Raw genomic sequence first — 10,680 nt, 5'->3', positions numbered from 1 at the left:
AATTCAAGTAGCATATGAAATTAAACTTTAATAATGCTACTTTGGCACGTCTATATTCAATTTTTGGTGAATCATTGGAATTATCTCAAATTTCAAAGATATAAAATCTCTAAATTATACAGTCTTCTACTCTTAAATTGCATTTATATAAAAGTTTGAAAATTCACGCAAGAAATTAATAAATGATAGACCTGAACAACTCAATTGTCTTAAACTTCTTATCATAGTCAAGCAGAAGTTCCCAAGCAGAAATGTGGGTTAAAATGGAAAATGAAGGGGTTTATCCAACATTGTTAAATACTTTCATTCAAAATCATTCTCAAAATCTGACAACTCTGTAGGTGCAATGAGCAATTGTAGATGGTTCTTTGGATTGAATAATGTTTTTTGGGGGAAATAATTTGAAACTATTGATATGGAATATAAGATAATTGTGGTGTCCAGCCTGGTTTTCGAAGTGTGCAGGGTTTCAATTAAACTTACCCCGCTTCAATTTAAAGTCGACAAACTGGGATACTTCCTTTCCCAAAGTCTAAGCAGGGAAGTTTATAACTGCTGGAAAATACTTTTATGTATCCACATGCCTAGATATGTTTATATGCTCATATGGGATGGACAGGAAAGTGGAGGATAGGCTACAATCAGATCAGCCATGATCTTATCAAGTAGTGAAGCAGGGGTGAGGGCTCAAATGGCTACTCTCAATTTGTACTTTTGTATACGGTTTTCAAAGCCAGCTAATGGTGTGCAGTAGGTACTTCCTTTACTAGTAATGCCCAGATCGCAAAAAATATTTTAAAAATTGCAGGCATTTTCAGAGAAATCTCCTGACATGAGAAGCAGCAACCAAGCAAGGTGATGTGATTCTGCTTAACCTGGATCCTGTTACCAGTGTTGGTTGCAACGTAAATGTCCTTTTGGAGTAATATGGACTGAGTGAATTTGGTTTTCACCACTCCATAGGCACCACTTTTAAACTTGTGCAAACAAGTAACATGGTTCCAGAGGAGAATTGAATAACCACCTGATTAAAAATGAGATTAAACGATACAAGATTAAATTGGAATAAGCAGGAATACTTTCAAGCAAATGGAATTGGGAAAATTTAAGTAGATTATAAGAGCATACTAGTATCTTCTTTTATTTGATTATTTTTGAGGCATACTTATGATTTGGTTATTTATATCTCTCTGCAGATTAAAATTAATGATAGAGAATCCATAATAATGAAAATTGTTCAAAAGAACAGAGTATCTACACAAACTGGCTTTGTTTCAGTTCACACTTTATGATCTTACCAAACATATGGAGAAGCTGTAGCAATATTTTGGAGTGGTAATTGGTACTCACAGTAAATAAATAAATTGTTTTAAATTAATAAGTGTGCATTTTGTTTCATTTATAACTGCAGAAATTTTCATTACTAATGTTAAAACACCATGACCATGAACATCCCAGAAGATGTTGAAGCAGAAGGCTGAGATCTGTCTGCTTCTATCATTACATCTAAACATTTTGAATGTCACAGTTCAGATGCTATTGTTACACATATTACATTTTGATCCAGAAGTAAAATCAATCTTTACAAAAGTCTAAGTAGTGGAGCAAAGCTAAACTGTCGAGAAATAATGAACTCTAATTGACCTTGGGACATGCTTAATAGAAATTGACTCTAATTAACCAAAGGACACAAGCTTATTGACAGTGATTCGACCATGTGACCTTAAATGGGCAGACTTGATTGTAAACTCTGCAACTCAACAGTAGAAAGTCTGTGTGACAAGGTATACAGTTTCCATCCTTCAGGAACAGCATATCTTTGAACCAGCTGTGAGCCCTGCTTTGATTCCCTTAATCAGTGAGGGAATCAAGAGTTATGGGGAAAAGTCAGGAAAGTGGAATTAAGGATTATTTGAATGGCCATGATCTCATTGAATGGTGGAGCATACTAAATGGGCCAAATGGCCTACTTGATCTCCTACATATTATGAGAAATTTACTTGGTCTTTGTTATAAACTTCAAGTGAATCAAAGTTCAAATTGTCTGACTCTTTGACTATCATATTTATTTTAATATAATACCTTAGCATCATACTTCAGATTGAGATACATTAAATGATTGCTTTCATTGATAAGACATTTAAGGTTAAATAACAAAGGCAGAATTTTGTTAACTAAATTCTGAAATAAAGTAAAATGACTGTATTGTTGACGCTGAATGGTGATGCAGATTTTAATTCCCTTTCTAATTAATTCATGGAATGTGGATGTTGCTGTTGAGGTTGTCATTTGTCCATCCTTGATTGCCTTGACAATGTAAGGGTTTGTTGCCTTCTTGAATTGCTGCATGAGAATAACAAAATGTTTACAGCATGGAAAAAAGCCACTTGTTCCAATGTCTGCCAGCTGTTTTACACGAATAACTCAATAGTCCTGCTCCCACATCTTTGGCTGTTGGCTCTGCACATCTTTCTCTTTAAATAATTATCCAAGCCATCATAGAAATTGTCTCCACCACAATGTCAGGCATTTTTCTTTGACAACAGCTTCCAAACTGCAACACTATTACCTAGAAGGGCAGCATATAAGTGAGAGCACCACCACCTCCAAGTTCTCTTCCAGCCCTCACCAACCTGACTTAGAACTATACTGTTATTCCCTCATGATCACTGGGTCAAGATTCTGGAGCTCCCTTTCTAACAACACTCTAGATGTACCTACAACCAAAGGATTACGGTGGTTCAACTCAATAGTTCACCATTATATTCTCAAAGACAACTAGTGATAGGCAATAAATGTTGGCATAGCTAGCAATGCCAATATTCAACATACAAATTAGGAATAAAATCCATATCCGAACCACTTATTGTGTAAAAAGTATTTTACAAATGTCACCATTACTTCTTTTTGCAAATCACTTTAATATGGTGTCCTCTGGTTCTCAGCCTTTTCCCAGGCCCGTTTGTTAGTTTGAATACCTCTATCAAGTCACCTTCTTTTCTCCAAAGAGGAAAGTATCTATCTATCTATCTATCTATCTATCTATCTATCTATCTATCTCTTTCTTTTTCTTGCATGGAATGATTTGAGAAAGTCAGAGGCTGAGTTACATGCCACAGAATACCCAGCATCGTACCTGCTCTTGGAGCCAGGGTATTTGAGTGGTTGGTCCAGTTAAAGGTCTGGTCAAATGTTTCTGATCAATGTCATGACGAAGTGTCAATCTCCCTCTTATTAGAGATTACCATTGTTTGCCCTACATACATGTTACTTGTCAGTTACCAGTTAGAAAGCTGTCTAAGTCTTGTGTTACGTGGGCTTCATTATCTAAGGAATTGCAAAAATGAACTGAATATTGAGCAATTATTATATGCTTTAAGAGGAGCAGTACCTTGTCAATTTAGAAGATCAGAATTTGGGACATTCAGGCAGATAGAAAAATATCTTCAATTGTAAATCCATTACTTTCTGGAACCCATAGTAATATCTTCAACATTCTACAAACATGATGAAATTTAGACCATGATGATACTGTCCATCACATCTGGAGAATGCTCATTTCCTGGCTGCTGTCCTCACTTTCTACTCTATTAGTGTTTTCATTCAAAGCACTTTCTAGATTACCTAGATTACACCTCCTCCCACCCTGCCCCCTGTAAAAACACCATCCCATATTCTCAATTCCTTCACCTCTGCTCCCAGGAGGACCAATTCCAATACCAAACAACCCAGATGGCCTCCTTCTTCAAAGACTGAAATTTCCCCTCAGATGTGGTTGACGATGCTCTCCACCGCATCTCCTCCACTTCCTGCTCCTCCGCCCTTGAACACCACCCCTCCAATCGCCACCAGGACAGAACCCCACTGGTCCTCACCTACCACCCCACCAACCTCCTGATACATCGTATCATCCTTCGTCATTTCCGCCACCTCCAAACAGACCCCACCACCAAGGATATATTTCCCTCCCCACCCCTATCAGCGTTCTGGAAAGACCACTCCCTCCGCAACTCCCTCGTCAGGTCCACACCCCCTGCCAACTCAACCTCCATTCCCGGAACCTTCCACTGCAACCTCAAGAAATGCAAAACTTGCACCCACACCTCCCCCTTCACTTCCCTCCAAGGCCCCAAGCGATCCTTCCATATCAGTCAGAAATTCACCTGCATCTCCACACACATCATTTACTGCATCCGTTGCACCCGATGTGGCCTCCTCTGTGGGAAGACAGGCCACCTACTTGTGGAACGTTTCAGAGAACACCCCTGGGACACCCGCACCAACCAACCCAACCACTCCGTGGCGGAACACTTTAACTCCCCCTCCCAATCTGCCAAGGACATACAGGTCCTTGGCCTCCTCCATCGTCAGACCATGGCAACACGACACCTGCAGGAAAAGTGCCTCATCTTCCGCTTAGGAACCCTACAACCACAAGGGATGAATGCAGATTTCTCCAGCTTCCCCTCATTTCCCCTCCCCCCACCTTATCTCAGTCCCAACCCTCGGACTCAGCACTGCCTTCTTGACCTGCAATCATCTTCCTGACCTCACCGTCCCCCACCCCCTCTCCGGCCTATTACCCTAATCTTAACTTCCTTCCACCTATTGCACTCCCAATGTCCCTCCCCCAAGTCCTTCCTCCCTACCTTTTATCTTAGCCTGCTTGGCACACTCTCCGCATTCCTGAAGAAGGGCTTATGCCCGAAACGTCGATTCTCCTGCTCCTCGGATGCTGCCTGACCTGCTGCGCTTTCCAGCAACACATTTTTCAGCTCTTCATTCAAAGCACCATTCTCTACCATTTTCACTACCTCCAGCAAGATGCCACCGCAAATGCATCTTTCCTTCCCGCCCACTGCCAGCATTCCACAGGGACTAAACACCATAACTCCCTCTTCCATTCCTCCATCACTCCTAATATTTCCTCACACCACTACGACATCTTCCAGTGCAGTTGCAGAAGGTGCGACACTTGCCCATTCACTTCCACTCTTTTCACTGTCCTAGGCTCCAAACCCACCTTCCAGGTGAAATAACATTTCACTTGTATTTCTTTCAACTGCTCTGCTGCATTCGCTACTTATATTGCAGTCTCTTTTACACTGGAGAGACCAAATGCAGCCTGGGTTCCGCTTTATGGCACGCCTCCACTCTATCTGTAGGAATAACCCAGACTTTCCAGTTGCTTGCTATTTCAATAAACAATCTTGCTATTATACTAATATTTCTGTCCTTGGCTTGCTGTAATGTTCCAGTGAAGCACAATGCAATCTTGAGGAACAATACCTCACTTGCCAGAAAGCCACATTACAGTCTCAAGGTCTCAATATTAAATTCAATAACTTTTGAAACTAATCACATCACTATGTTCTCTGTTTTGGGAGGTCATGTTGCGCTGTATGGGACATTGGTTAGGCCACCCTGTTGGAATATTACGTCCAATTCTAGTCTTCTTCCTATCGGAAAGATGTTATGAAACTTGAAATGGATGTTGCCAGGATTGGAGAATCTGAGCTACAGGGAGAGGCTGAACAGGCTGGGGCTGTTTTCCCTGGAGCGTCGGAGGCTGAGGGGTGACTTACAGAGGTTTACAAAATTATGAGGGGCATTGATAGGATAAGTAGACAAAGTCTTTTCCCTGGGGTCGGGGAGTCCAGAACTAGAGGGCATAGGTTTAAGGTGAGAGGGGAAAGATATAAAAGAGACCTAACGGGCAACGTTTTCATGCAGAGGGTGGTACGTGTATGGAATGAACTGCCAGAGGAAGTGGAGGAGGCTGGTACAATTGCAACATTTAAGAGGCATTTGGATGGGTATATGAATAGGAAGGGTTTGGAGGGGCTGGGTGCTGGCAGGTGGGACTAGATTGGATTGGGATATCTGGTCGGCATGGACGGGTTGGAGCGAGGGGTCTGTTTCCATGCTGTACATCTCTATGACTCTATGAATCTATAACTTCGACAACCTCTACACAGTTGTGTCAAGTGTGTTTTGTTTGCTTTGCATTTAGTAGAAAATACCAATTCTCTCTTTTTCGAACATTAATTTATACTCTATTTATACAGCTTATTTTTCTTCACCAATATTAGCAGTTGCTTTGTCTTTTGACCTGGAGCTGTATACCATGTGCTCTCTTTCTCTGCTTTGCCTCTGTCAAAAGTATAAAATGAAGCTATTTCCCAACACTTTTCTATTCTGAAGAAGAGACATACCAGACTCCCAATGTTATCTCTGTTACTCTCCACAAATGCTGCCAGGCCTGCTAAGTTTCTTCAGTATTCTGTTTGTTTGACTAAGATTTCTAGCATCCATAGCATTTTGCTTTTATTTATGGATACTCTTGACAGTACTTTGTTTTTTGTTTTGCAAAACTTCACTTTGTGATTGCCAGGGCTTCAATCAAAGGGTGCAGCAGGTCCTTTAATAAATGCAGGTGAGGTGTTGGTAATAAATGAGGTAGTCTTTCTACTTCTGTGGCTGCTCCCTAGGCAATACATTCCAATGATGTTTTCAGAAAATCTTAATATGGCATTTTCCGAAATCCTGGTCAGATTTGAAGGTCTGAGTGGTTGAGCTGACAAGGCTAAAAATGGCTGACCTTATTAATGAGGGACTCATGGGATACTTGAGACTGGTTTTCCTCAGGCTACCATTCCTCTCAGTGGCAGTCCTGTTTCTGCTGCCATTCCACGGGACAAGATCATGCAGATGTTGGGCCAAAGTTATGCCACCAATCCAACTATCTGATTTAATACCTGGGACTTTCATGGATTGAAATAGCTTTTAAAAATGTACAGAAACATCACTTTAAAATGGCCACAGATATCACTTGACCATAAATGGTCAAGTTCCAAATGGATTGGACAACAAACTTTAATATTAACAATTTATGCAAAAAAAAATTGAAGCCAGGCATCTCTCTTTTGGGACAAGTGAAAGAACCCTCACCTACAAATTTTATTTTTACATCTTGATGAGAATTTTTTGTATGTTGGAGATGAAAACCTCACCTGATCAAACTTTGAGATAGAGAACTCAGGAATTAAACATATATTTAAAGCAGCTGCAAAAACAAGATGGACTGCAGAGTTAAAATCAGCATTATTTTCCATGAAAATAAAGTGCCCAATGTCAATACTGACTATAAAGAAATGATCCAACTAAAATCACCAACTGAACAATTGTGGTCAAAACTTTATGCTTCAAGGACACCCTGAAGACTTTAGATTAGATTCCCTACAGTGTGGAAACAGGCCCTTCAGCCCAACCAGTCCACACCAACCCTCCGAAGAGTAACCCACCCAGAGCCATTTCCCTCTGACTAATGCACCTTGCACTTTGGGCAATTTAACATGGCCAATTCACCTGACCTGCACATCTTTGGACTGTGGGTGGAAACCGGAGCAAACCCACGCAGACACAGGAAGAATGTGCAAACTCCACACAGACAGTCACCTGAGGCTAGAATTGTACCTGGGACCCTGATGCTGGGAGGCAGCAGTGCTAACCACTGAGCCACCGTGCAGCCCAAACAGCATATAACTTTCACCTTCCTTTAGCTCCCTTTTTAATTGTGTTATTAATGTCATGTCTGTTTCTTTTTTTCATTATTGCTAGTAGATATAAAATTACCCTTTTATTCAATCAAAAAACCTTAGCTGTTTATTGATACTCTAGAAGCTTGCTAAATTTTAATTTGACTAAAATATAGCCTTGTGTTAAAAAGAACACAAATCTTTGTGTGGGGTGTAGTAAAGAGGCGAGCTGGTTCATCACTATGCACTCAGTCATCAGAATTTTAACAAATGGAAATGAATCGTTACCTATTTCATTGCTCTTGTGATTTCTGACAATCATTGTTCTTCAGAAGTTGCTGATAATGCTTGTTATCATTTTATTACTGTTATCCTTAACCGTATCAGTGGTCCTGTTTCCCTTTCATAGAATTTATCAAGATTTGGGCTGTCTTCTGTAAGAACCATTTTTTTTTGCCAAAGAGATGTTTATAGGGAAGTTGCAAATATTTGGAATAGCATCATTATTTGGGGATAGAATCAATTGATGTTCAAATAATAATTCAATATTCTAAATTTGGTTTTCTTTTGTCCTTTTGTAAATAAATGCTGTTTTATTTAAACTGAGTGGTTGGGCCAGTTACATCACTCATGAAATATCTACTTTACAAATTTACCAACATTCATTGAGCTCTATCCCAGAGAAAGTCAATGGCATCAAGAAAGGAGGGGATTGAAAAGGTTGCTAAGAAAACAGAGGAAAACAAATTAGAAAGTGTCTCCAGTATTTTTGCACTTTATATAATCAAATAAAATCTATGAATATTTTAAGAGCTCAAAAAATTAAGAATTAAAAACATGTCAGTTGTGATATCTTCATTAGTAATTTTAGTCACAATTTTTGTTAATAGTAATAATGGTGATTGCATGCTCTTTACTTCAGACGGTTCATGTCTGGGCTCTGAACTGCTGTAGACATTTTGGCTCTACAATATGCGATGACATGACAATTAAAAAGGTGGAAAAGATTCTCTAAGGAATTGCTATGCACATTTAGTAAAACCACAAAGTGGTTTAGTTTTTGCAGCATATGCACAAATGACCTTCTACTAAGTCAATATATTTAAAAACAATAGAGCCCCGGAAAACCAGCACAGAAATTATGCTTACAATTACACATGCTATTTGCTGGCTGTGAATATCTGCTATAGGTCCAAAATTACAACCTACAAGTACCACTGAAAGTGCATTGCATCTATTAAAGGAGAGGTGCATTGTAGCTGGAACAAGTGTTAGAAGTTATTCAAGAAATGATTTTTACCTGAGAAACAATGAAGAATGACACAATTTGAGCTCCTGCAGGTTTGAAGAGGTGAAAAGTAGGAGATATGCCCTAAATTTTCAGAGCATCAGTAGGCCTTAAAGAAACTTACAGCATTATTGTTAGGATCAGAAAGCCATGGAGGTCAGTGTCAATACTCAGACCCAGAAGACCAGTTCAATGATCAAATATGACTGGTGAAGGTTAGTGAATGCAATTTCAACTGTACCACTAGCTTCACCAAACCTCAATAGTCGCTAATAAATGATCACTATGAATCAGGAATTGTGTGCAATTTCATATCTTCACCTCAATCACACAGTAAGCACTACTCCAAACGTCACACTGTTTATCATTCTTTCATGGGATGTTGGCATAGCTGTCAAGGCTTGCATTTGTTGACCATCCCAAATTACCCTGGAACCAATTACCATTACTGAGGACAGTTAAGACTAAACCACATTGTTATGATGATGAACTCACAGGTAGGCCAGAAAAGGTAAGAATAGAAGATTACTCTCTCTGAAGGACATCTTGCAGATGTTTATTTTATGATAATCAATTATTGTTTCATGGCTGAGACTAACTTTCAATTCCAGAATCTCTGAAATGAATTAAATTCCACCAGCTGCAATTACTACCATGTCACCGTCTCTCCAAAAATGGGACCCATGACCAGCACTGCATTACAAGCCTGAATCAATGGTTTAAGTGAGGTATGGTGATAAGACCTATGGCTTTCTCATTCAAAGGCAAGAATGACTCCATTGAGAAAACATGTTAACTGTGAGATGGTGCAAATATCCCCAGCTCCAGTCTGGAAACACAGGTTCATGAATGTTCATATTCATAGTTATCTTCATTGTTCGTCAGTGTGGTCTTTACCCTGCTCTGACATTGCAGTTTTGGCTGTAGATCAATAAATCAAAACATGACTTGAATTTTGTACATCTTTAATGAACTCATAAATAAGCCATTGGCAGCCAGTGAAGTACTGTGGAAGTGTGAATAATTTGGGATGCATTGCTGGTGAAAATCTAATTGAAGATGTTCTTTCTTAAGTGGAAATATCTGGCTCACTGTTCTTCACTGAGTTCAGATAGGAGAACTAGTCGCTGAATATCCTGATTGGATATGACTTCCCGCTGAAATCCTCTGTCCTTCTCTTCCTCCTCGTATCAGCCTGTAGCCTTTGTAGTCTTTTTCTTTTTTTAAATAATTGAGTGTTTCAAGGGAATGCCTTACAAGCTTTAGTTTGTGCTAATGTCTCGAAGTCAATAAAAAATGTCTTCAGTATCTACCACACCATTCACTGTAGACTTTGCAGCTGGAAGCAACAATAGGAAACCCCAGCCCTTGTAAAAGTATGGCAATTGTATGAAGAAATCAACCAATGCTAATCTGCATGTAGTTAATGATCCTATAAAGAGTGCTGGTCTGTGCAAGGTTAAGCCAGGGCATTAGGTTGAGAGTTGGGCTCCAAAATGAGAGTGCTGACAGCAAATCACCATTAGTCGGCACACATTGATGTACTGAGCTGTCTACTCCACATATTCTGGGTGGTTGTTCACAGTGTATATGACTAACCCCTAACACTGTTATAATTCACCTCACAAGTTTAAGTGTGTCACAGAAAACATTTTGAAGTTCTAAGGGTGTCCAAAAAGGAGCATTTCTCAAATGAATCGTAAGATACCTTGGAAGGTTAGCTCCATAATCTGGCAAAAGAATTGCACTGAAATCTGTGATTCTTTTTATATAGAATAGATGATTTATGAAGAATTTCAAATCTCCTATATCTTTGCTCCTGATTGTGAGGGAATATCCTGTTTTGTAATGATA

Source organism: Hemiscyllium ocellatum, chromosome 22, assembly GCF_020745735.1.
Source record: "Hemiscyllium ocellatum isolate sHemOce1 chromosome 22, sHemOce1.pat.X.cur, whole genome shotgun sequence".
NCBI classification, from domain to species: Eukaryota; Metazoa; Chordata; class Chondrichthyes; order Orectolobiformes; family Hemiscylliidae; genus Hemiscyllium; species Hemiscyllium ocellatum.
The sequence above is the reverse complement of the archived record's forward strand: the minus strand, read 5'-3'. Positions refer to the sequence as shown.